The following is a 10566-nucleotide window of genomic DNA, read 5'->3' on the forward strand; positions in this document are numbered from 1 at the left end:
ATAGAGAGAAAACCTAGAGGAGAGGAAAAATCATATCTAAAACTAAAAATTATGCAGAATGAATGTTCTCCTTTGTCTCTGCATGTTCCCTGGCTCTAATCTGTGTTTCTGGGCCAAAAGCTAGGTTGAAATTGTAACGACCCAACTTCTAGCATGTCTAGATCATACTAGAAATTGAATGTTACCAACATGTTTTTCCTTTTCTGTATTATTAATTAATAAATATAAGCCTGTACGTTGTTAAAACACCTCAAATTTTACAAGTAATTTTTTTTAAAACAAGAATAATTTAAAGTCGCATACCCTCCATATATCAAGGGATAATTAAACATTCACATACATGAAACAAAAGATAACAGAATATGGAGTAACACACTATAATATACATCATGTTACAGAAGTGGCTCAGTTATATAAGCATATAGCTATAGTACAGCACCCCTAAGTCAATGACTCATATAGTATGTACATATATGTACATAAGATGCCCCAGGGCCTGGCCTGACCAAAAGCCCCTAAGCTGGCACCCAGGCTAGCCTAACTCTATGATATGCCTATTCCTTCTAATCATGCTAACAAAATTGAGGGAGACACTCTAATGTACTGAAGTTAGACTAGGCGTCTCAAAAAATCTCCTCAATCCTGGTCCAGAGTACCTCACGGAAAACCACCGGGCGAATGGTGATGCTCGCCTGCTGGCGCCTCGCCTGGCTCATCATCAACGCTGTCAGAGGAGATAACTATGAAGTTAGGATCTTCCTCTGGATCTTCTTCTTCCTCGTCCTCTTCTTCTGTTGGAGTGATAGCAGAGGAACCACTGCTGGCCACAGAAACCATAAAAAGGATAGCTACCAAACAAAATACAGTCGGGAGAAGGAGGTGGCGCCTCCATGATCTGATCATACTCATGTCTCTGCTGCTCATCAAAGATAGGAGGCTCGATCGGCTCAGGTAAAGGATCAAGCACGGGTGGCAACACAGGAACACCCCACTCATCAAGGACAAAAGGTGCAGGAGGTGACTCATGGATAGGCTGGGCAGGTATAGGCTCATCAGGTAGAGGAGGTTCAGGTGGAGGAGGATAGTCAGGTGGAGGTGGCATATGCTCCTCAGGATGAGGTATCCCAGGTCCGCCGGCGTGTAACCAAGATAAAGGAAAATCATAGGGTGCATCAGGATTAAAGTATGCTGTCCTAATAGGGTACTGGAAAGGTCTACCACGAACTACATAATTACGGATACGAGGAACCGCACAGTAGATGTAATACTCGCCGCGCACCGGGTCCTCGTGGATGTACGGTGGATCAATCTCGTAGAATAGGACTCCTGTGTCCATCTGTAGAGGTGTAAGGGGTAAGAACTGGGGAGTTCTTAGTAAGGTCAGGGTTTACAGTTAAGTTCATTTATAATGTCCGTGGTCATAGAAGTATAAATAAATGTAGAGTAATATGTACATAACAGCAACATAAACTAACACATGAACAAGAGAGAAAATAGGAAGTAAGTGCACATTCACACATTAATATGCAATCACACAGTTATGCTCAAACAAACAAGGAATAGAACAAGAATACAAGAAGATAAGCAATAAATAATGCACAAACAAGTATGATGCATGTCAGTCCCTACTGCAGGTAATGAGCTCATTTGTCGGTTTCGACCCGCACCCGACGCAATCCGACCCTCCAAGTCAGATAGGGCCTTCCCAGAACTTAATCCCAGATTAAGTACCGCATACCCTCTACCAAGTGCTCTCGACTTGAAGGGCTGGTATTTGCTCAGGTCTCAATATACCGCAGGTATGCGAGTCAGGCCTTTACCAAGCATTCAGCTTGCAGGGCTGGTACTACTCTACCGCAGCCTGTCTGGGAAGCAACATCACAATACAGGTGTCCCCGCACAACATTCACAAGCATTGCTCGAAGGCTCATAATTCACATATAACCATACTTTCCATCACTTAGCAATCATCATAAATCAAGCATTACAACATCACAGAAAGCTCATTTTACAATTCTCTGTTTACTCTGTAAGGTCAGGTACACAGCTATATCACTTTTAACTCCTTTTCTTTTTAACAGAAACACAGGTTTCAAAATCTTGTTTCTTTACCTCGTATACCTCTATATCTTCTCTTATACCTCTTCTTAGGTGTTTAGTAAAGAAAATTAGAGAATTCTGGACTCAAAACTGCCTTCCTGAGGCTTTTAGGAAAAACTATCTTTTTATCAATATTTTATTATTATTAATTAAATAATATTATTATTAAAATAATATTATTAAGAAAATAATATGTTAATATTTTGTTATTAAAATAATAATATTTTATTTAACTTTCAAAAATTGCATTTTGACCCCCGGACTTCTTGGAAATTGCACTCTGACCCCTATAACTTTAATAATTGCACTTTAGCCCCTCAACTTTTGATTAATTAATTTTCAACCCCAAACTTTTTAATAATTTCATTTTGACTCCAAAACTCCATGAATACACGTTTTCATGTTCTTCCAAAAACCAAAAACATTTTTCCAAAAGTTTATCAGATTTCTGCTTGATTTTTAGCTAGTTTTTCAATCTTTTCGGAAACCGATTTGAACCCGATTTTTATCAAACCAAAGAGAAACTTTTCAGCCATTAAATGCACATCAAATAAGCATAAAAAATCATGATTTTCATGACTGGAATGTCACGTTTTCCAGCAGCACCAACAGCCACTTCAAAACCATCATAAACATGATTTTCAAGCATTAAACAACAAGATTTCATGATCAAACCATCACACAAACACCCAAAATCAAACCTCAAGCAACAAGATCTGATTTAATACTTCAAGAACACAGCCAATCATTGATTAATTTACCAAACCTTACCTCCTTTTCTGCTGTCCAAGATTGCACCAAAAACAAGCTTCCAGAAGCACTTTTACGCCTATTTTAACATCAACAACAACTTTAGAATCTTATGAACCATGAAGGCTGAAGCTTCATGATGATGAAAAGAAGGTTTTCCTCACCTCAGGTAACTAGAAATCACGTTTTCTTGGAGCTTTTGGTGATTGAATAAGAGATCCTAAGAGAAAACATGAAGAAAACATCATTAGCTTAAGGAACCACCATGGCCGAACCTTCAAGGAGGAGGAGCAGCCTTCATACCTTGATTTACTCCATGAAAAGTGACATAGAAATGAAGAGGAGGAAGAGGTGAACACTTTGGTAAGATTAGATTTTTGATAGGTGTTCCGGTTTGAGAAAGAACGGAGAAAGAAGCTCAGGTGTTCATGGAAGTTTCATGGTTTTCTTTCATGGTGTTCTAAGCTTTTCCAAGAACAAAAATGATAGCCAAGCTGTCCAAGGGAGGCCGTGGCTTTTGGATGATGGTTATCCAAAAGTTACTTGTCAAAATATCTCAGAAAAGGATAATTGATGACAAGTCATCATATACCTATTTTGTATGCTTTTTCATACAAGAAATTGATGATTTGTGCTTAAATATTGAATGCTTTTGTACTTAAATGATATATTTTCTTGATATTTTAATTTTATAAATCTTGTAGAAAATAAGAAGAAAAAGAAGCAAAGAAGCACAAAAAAGGGAGAAAAAAGAGCTTTGGGGTACACTTTGAAGTTGGGGTACACTTTGGAGCCTTAGGCCACGCTTTTAAAAGCGTGGCCCATGACCAAATCAAAGAAGAAAGCAGCCAGCACGCACACTGCCCTGCTCTTGCCAAGGGCAGGGCAGAATCATGATGAAACAAAGTGAGGTTGGAGCAAATTTTCGCTAAGGTAAAATCTGGGCGCTCACAGCATGACCATGCCTCCTTCAAAGGGCTATAACTTGAGCTACAGACGTCCAATTGATGTGCTTTCAGTTGCGTTGGAAAGATGACATTCAGAGCTTTCCAACGATATATAGCAATCTATATTTGGCGTACAACTGAGGTCAAGGAGAGCAGAATGCCCTCTTGGAGGGCAATGTCGTGTTTTCTTCATGAAAATTCAAGGAAAAATTGCAACAACTTCCTCCACCAAGTTTCGAACACAAGACCTCTAGGAAGCCAAGCCTTAGGCGTGAATTAGGTGCCAAGAAGAAAAAGCCAAGCAATGCACTCCATGGAATTTGAACTTGGCACTCCCCAAAGGAAACATTGCCCTGCCCTCCGCAAGGGCAGGGCAGCATTTTGTGGTGCACAGCCAGCGCACCAGATTGGCGCACCAAGGGAGCTTCGGCAGCATCAACAGGCACGGGCAGCAGAATCTGGCGCACCAAAAATTTCTGCCCTGCCCTTGTGAGGGCAGGGCAGCATCCTACAGCACCCAAACGTGCACGCAAGCACCAACACGCACCATTTTCTGCCCTGCCCTCCACAAGGGCAGGGCAGCCTCCTGGGAGCAACATATGGGCCAAAATTCAATTTAATTCAATTCCTCACCAAATTGAATCAAAGCCAACCAAACCCATTTCTCCTCAAATCCAAAGCAAGCAAAGCCCACATCATCACTCAAAGGCACATGGATTAATTAAATTAGGATTTTCATTTTTGTAATTTATTTTAATTTTATTTTCATTTTTTATTTTGTAAAGCCTATATAAAGGCATCAATTAGAGCTCGGAAGGGGAAGGCTTGCTCCATTAGGGAGGAGTAGTAGTAGAAAGCTCTCTCTTTAGTTTTTCTCTTGTTTTGAAATTTTGGATTGAGATTGGAGAAATTCTGTTTCAATTTCTATCTGAGATCTCTCTGTTCTTATTTTCAAGGGTTGAAGGAATTCTGTTTCACTTGATCTGAAATCTCTTTGTTCTTCTTCTGCATTGAATCTGAGTTTTCTTTACTGCTTCCATCTCATTTTCTTTTTTTCAAATTGCTTCTCTGTTGGATCAAGGAAGGAATTGAGATCTAGACTTGTTTTCTAGTCTCATTGATTCCCTGAGATCCTCACTTGTCTCTTTAAATTTCACAATTGAGCTTAATTACATTCTGTGTTGCTTCTTCCATTTCTGTTCAAATCTGCTGCACTTATTTCATATTTTACTCCTCTGCTTGATTGCTCTTTACATTTTCTTGTTGAATTTTAAATTCCCTGCACCCAATCCCCTTTACATTTAATGCAATTTACATTTCGTGCAATTTAAGTTTTAGCTCTTTTACTTTCTTGTTCTTTAAGTTTCCTGCAATTTTATTTTCTGCATCTTTTAAATTCCTTGCAATTTACTTTCTGTTGATCAACTTCACACAATTCACTCAATGTTAGCTTGACTAAACTAATCACCCACTAAAGTTGCTTGATCCATCAATCCCTGTGAGATCGACCTCACTCTTGTGAGTTATTACTACTTGATGTGACCCGGTATACTTGCCGGTTGGATTTATGTGTTGGAAATTTATTTTTCCACAAAAACACCATCAGTTACCGGTAGATTTCTAGCTCAGTTATTATATTACTAAACATAGATCAACATTAATCACAGTAGAGAAGATAATAATATAATATTCAGAATAAAATAATAATATATGAATATTATATTAATATAATTTTTCTCTCAAAATTAGTGACCGGCTCGTCACATAGAGACTAACCACGGAAATCAGAATTTTGAAATTCGGGCCCGAAGTGGCTCAAAAACGCAACTCTTCACGACGTGCCTTCTTAGATTAGGAGAGGTGTCCTATGCAATCAAGATGCTGACTTAGCAGCTTGATGATGCAGCACCTGTGCAGTGGAGGTGCTTATATGCATAGAAATTCCTAAAAATTCTGTAAAAATTCCGTTTGATCCCGAAAAAGCGCCGTCTCTTCGGGGCTAGGCCGTTACATTCTACCCTCCTAAAAAAAAAATTTTGTCCTCAAAATTTCAATTACTTGAAAAGAGAAACGGGTAGTCTGTTCTCATCTTGTCTTCTAGCTCCCATATGTACTCTTCAGTCCCAGTTTGTCCCTATGATACCTTAACCAATGATACTGTCTTGCCTCTAAGCTGTTTGTCACTTCGTTCCACAATCATGACTGGTAGGGTTTGATATGTCAAGTCGGCTCGCAGTTGTACTGTCTCTGGTTGTAAAACGTGGCTTTCGTCAGGATTATACTTTTTGAGTTGTGAAACATGAAAAACATCATGAAGGTTTGGCAAATAAGGAGGGAGAGCTACTTGGTATGCTACTGGACCGACTCTTTTAAGAATTTGAAAAGGACCTAAGTATCATGGATTCAATTTCTTAGTCCTAAGAGCTCTACCTATTCCAGTCGTAGGTGTCACTCTGAAGAAAATATGGTCACCTTTGTTAAATTCTAAGGGCCTACGTCTAATATTTGCATAGCTCTTTTGTCGACTTTGGGCAGTTTGAATCTTCTCTCGAATGTGCTTAATCCGTTCGGTAGTTTCTTGTACCAAGTCTGGCCCCAAAATCCTGCCTTCCTCCTTGTCATACCAGCCTAATGGTGATTGACACTTTCTTCCGTAGAGGGCCTCATATGGTGCCATTTCGATACTCTGTTGATAACTGTTGTTGTAGGCAAACTCAATCAATGGCAAGTATTTGTCCCAGTTACCCTGTTGGTCCATCACGCAAGATGTCAACATATCTTCCAAGGTACGAATTGTTCGTTCTGTCTGTTCATCAGTCTGTGGGTAATATGCTGTACTTAAGTGCAACTTCGTCCCAAAAGCTTTCTGTAGAGCTCCCAAAATCTAGAAGTAAACCTTGGATCTCTGTCTGACACAATTGATGAAGGTATTCCATGCAATCGTATTATCTCCTGAATGTATAACCGGGCGAGTTTCTCCAAGCTGTGACCAATTTTAATTGGTAGAAAATGTGCTAATTTTGTCAATCGATCTACAATTACCCAAATTGCATCATGCCCGGCAGAGGTTCTTGGTAACCCAGTAACAAAATCCATCGTAATCTCTTCCCATTTCCATTGCGGTATCTCCAATGGTTGCAGGGTTCCAGGTGGTTTTTGATGTTCCACCTTAATCTTCTAGCAAGTGAGACACTTTGAAACATACGTTGCTACATCTTTCTTCATTTCCGGCCACCAGAACATCTTCTTCAGGTCTTGGTACATTTTAGTCGTTCCGGGATGGATAGAAAATCTGCTTTCATGAGCTTCGATCAGAATGTTCTTTCTCAAGTCCTCCTGAGCAGGTACACAAATTCTGTTCCTATATCTCCATATTCCCTCTTTATCTTGGCGTACCTCTTCCGGCTGATCTGCCTTCATCCGTGTTAACAATGCCAGCATTCCTGAATTCTGGGCTTGAGCTTGCTGAATAGCTATCTTAAAGTCAGATGTTAATTGTAGTTGCACCATAACAATTCCTCTTGATGTCTCTCTCATTCCTAATTTTAAGTTTTCAAAGGCTGAGATCATTTCTTCTTCCTTGATCATCATCCAGGATATGCCCAAACTCTTCCGACTCAAAGCATCTGCGACTACATTTGCCTTCCCAAGATGATAGCTCAACTTAAAATCATAATCTTTTAAGAATTTCATCCAACTCAACTTAAAATCATAATCTTTTAAGAATTCCATCCATCGCCTCTGCCTCATATTAAGGTCTTTCTGATCAAAGATAAACTTCAAACTTTTATGATCAGAGAAAACTTCAAATTGGGCTCCGTACAAATAGTGCCTCCAAATCTTAAGTGCAAAGACCACTGTTGCTAATTCCAAATCATGTGTCGGATAGTTCCTTTCGTGAGGTCTTAGTTGTCTCGAAGCATAAGCTACCACATTCCTATGCTGCATCAATACACATCCAAGTCCCTTAAAAGATGCACACAATACACCTCAAAAGGTTCTTGTGGGTCTGGTAACACCAAAACTGGCGCCGTCGTCAACCTTTCCTTTAAAGTTTCAAAGCTTTCTTCACACTTCTCTGTCTACTCAAACGGAACTTCCTTCCTAGTAAGGCGAGTCAAAGGTAAAGCTATCTGTGAAAAACCCTTGATAAACCGCCGATAGTATCCTGCTAACCCCAAGAAACTACAAACTTCGCCCCAAGAAACTACGAACTTCTGTAACTGTCTTGGGTTGCTTCCATTGTACTACGGCCTCGATCTTTAAAGGATCTACAGTTATACCATCTCGTGTGATCACATGTCCCAAGAATGCCACTTCTGTCGCCCAAAACTCACATTTCGACAATTTCGCATATAGCTTCCGTGCTCTTAATATTTGCAACACAATCCTCAAATGCTCTCCATGTTCTTCTTCTGTCTTGGAATAGATGAGGATTATCATCTATAAAGACTACCACAAAATGATCTAGATACGGACGAAAAATGCGATTCATATAATCCATGAATACAGCAGGAGCATTAGTCAGTCCAAAGGACATAACCGTATACTCATAGTAACCGTACCTAGTTCGAAAGGCAGTCTTAGGTATATCTGATTCCTTCACCCAGATTTGATGGTAACCTGACCGTAAATCAATCTTCGAGAATACTGTCGCACCTCTCAGCTGATCCATCAGATCATCTATCCTTGGGAGTGGATACTTGTTCTTGATTGTGATCTTGTTCAATTGCCGATAATCCACACATAACCTCATTCCACCATCCTTCTTTTTTACTAGTAACAATGGAGCTCCCGATGGTGATACACTCGGACGAATAAACTTCTTCCCCAGCAATTCATCCAACTGCTTCTTTAACTCTGCTAGTTCCAACGGTGACATCCGATACGGTGCTATAGAAATTGGTCCGGCTCTAGGAACCAGATCAATACTAAACTCTATCTCTCTCTGAGGTGGAAACTCAAGTATATCATCCGGAAAAACATCAGGAAACTCCTTCACCACTTGAATTTTCTCCAAGTCTTGTTCATTAGTTTCTGAGCTAGCCGATAGTAGAACGTAACCCTCTAACCCACTATTACTAGAAATAACTCTTAGGGAATTCAAATAGAAAGTACAAGACTCAACTGGTTCAGTGTGCATTTCAGATGATGGAAATATAGCAATTCGTGTAAAACAATCAAGGAAAACATGATGCTTAGACAACCAATCTAGACCTAAGATAATATCTAAACCACACAAAGGCAAACAAACCAGGTCATGTATAAAAGTCCTAGCCTCAATAACAAAAGGCACCTGTTGACATACTTGACTAGTCAAGGCATTTTGAGATGTGGGTGTACGAACAATTAGATTGTAATCTAACATGGTGAAATCTAATCCCAACTCATGCGCAACAGTCTCGGAAATAAATGAATGTGATGCACCAAAGTCATACAGTACAGTTAAGAGTCGAGATTTGACATAACACTGACCTTGGATTAGGGAGTCTGATTTCATTGCGTCATCAGCAGTCATAGCAAACACACGTCCTTGCTGTCGTGGCCTATCTATTCCTTGTACTGGCTTATTCAGACAGTCCTTAGCCATATGTCCAGGCTGACCACAAGAAAAACAGATAATGCCTGTAAGCTGACAAGGTCTACTTCCATGCTCCTTTCCACACTGCCTACATACTGGTCGCATCTGCGCTTGCTGAGGTCGCTTACCCATATCCTGTCTCATTCTTCCTCCATTCCCTCCTGTAGGACGTGCATGAACATTTCTATTCTGATTGTACCTTCGTGAAGGCATTGCTCCCTGCTTAAAATTTCTTCCCTGAGGAGCTGTATACCGATTATAATTCTGAAAAGAAGATCCTGGGTGATTCATCCAAGCTGCAACTATCTTCTTAGCACAGTCCTCTACTAGCTGACTCTTATTAACCAACTCCGCAAAATTCCGTATTTCCAATGGAACCACTGAGTTCAACAAATCTTCACGGAGTCCTCCTTCAAATTTCAAACATTTCCACTCTTCGAAATCTGCTGGATTCCCTTGACAAACCTTGGAAAAACAACATAAATCTTCAAACTTCTTTGTATACTCAGCAACAGACATACTTCCCTGTTTTAACTGCATCAACTCCATCTCCTTTGCCTCACGAGTAGCTCTAGGGAAGTACTTCTTATAGAACTCTTCTTTGAAAGCATTCCACAAAATATTACCCTCATCTTGCTGCAGTAAACGTTGAATGCCCTGCCACCAGTGCTGAGCATCCCCTTCCAACATATAAGTAGCAAATTCTACATACTGTTCTTCCGGGACATGCTGTGCCCTCAAGGACCTTTCTATGCCTCGGAACCAATTATCAGCTTCAGTTGCTACAGTCGTACCTTTGAACTTCGGTGGATTAACTTTCAAGAAAGTAGCTAATGTCATAGGCCTATCATGATTCATGTTATCTCCATCACCGTTCCCACCATTCTCACCGTTACGATCATTGTTACGCTCTCCATTACGTTCCCCCAGACGGTTAACTGCTCAGGTAGTAGCAGTCGCCGTTTCACGCACAGCCTCAGCCATAGCGTGAATCGCATCAAACAGATTATCATCGTTTTGTGGTGGATTGTTAACAGTAGACCCTTCCCGATCGCTACGTCTCTGTGGAGGCATCCTGATTCTGTTCACACCAAACAATCAATACCAAGGTGATCAGTCTTAATACCTCAAGTTGGACGTGAACATTATCAGAATAAAAGCACAAAGACATTCATGCAAACCCTCAGA

The 10566-nt window shown here is 40.2% G+C and overlaps 1 pseudogene; it reads right to left on the reverse strand.

The window, feature by feature from the left end:
* Window positions 1–7744: 7744 nt before the first annotated feature.
* Window positions 7745–10236, reverse strand: LOC107479798 (uncharacterized; annotated as a pseudogene).
* Window positions 10237–10566: the final 330 nt, after the last annotated feature.

The sequence above is a fragment of the Arachis duranensis genome, chromosome 3, assembly GCF_000817695.3.
Source record: "Arachis duranensis cultivar V14167 chromosome 3, aradu.V14167.gnm2.J7QH, whole genome shotgun sequence".
NCBI lineage: Eukaryota > Viridiplantae > Streptophyta > Magnoliopsida > Fabales > Fabaceae > Arachis > Arachis duranensis.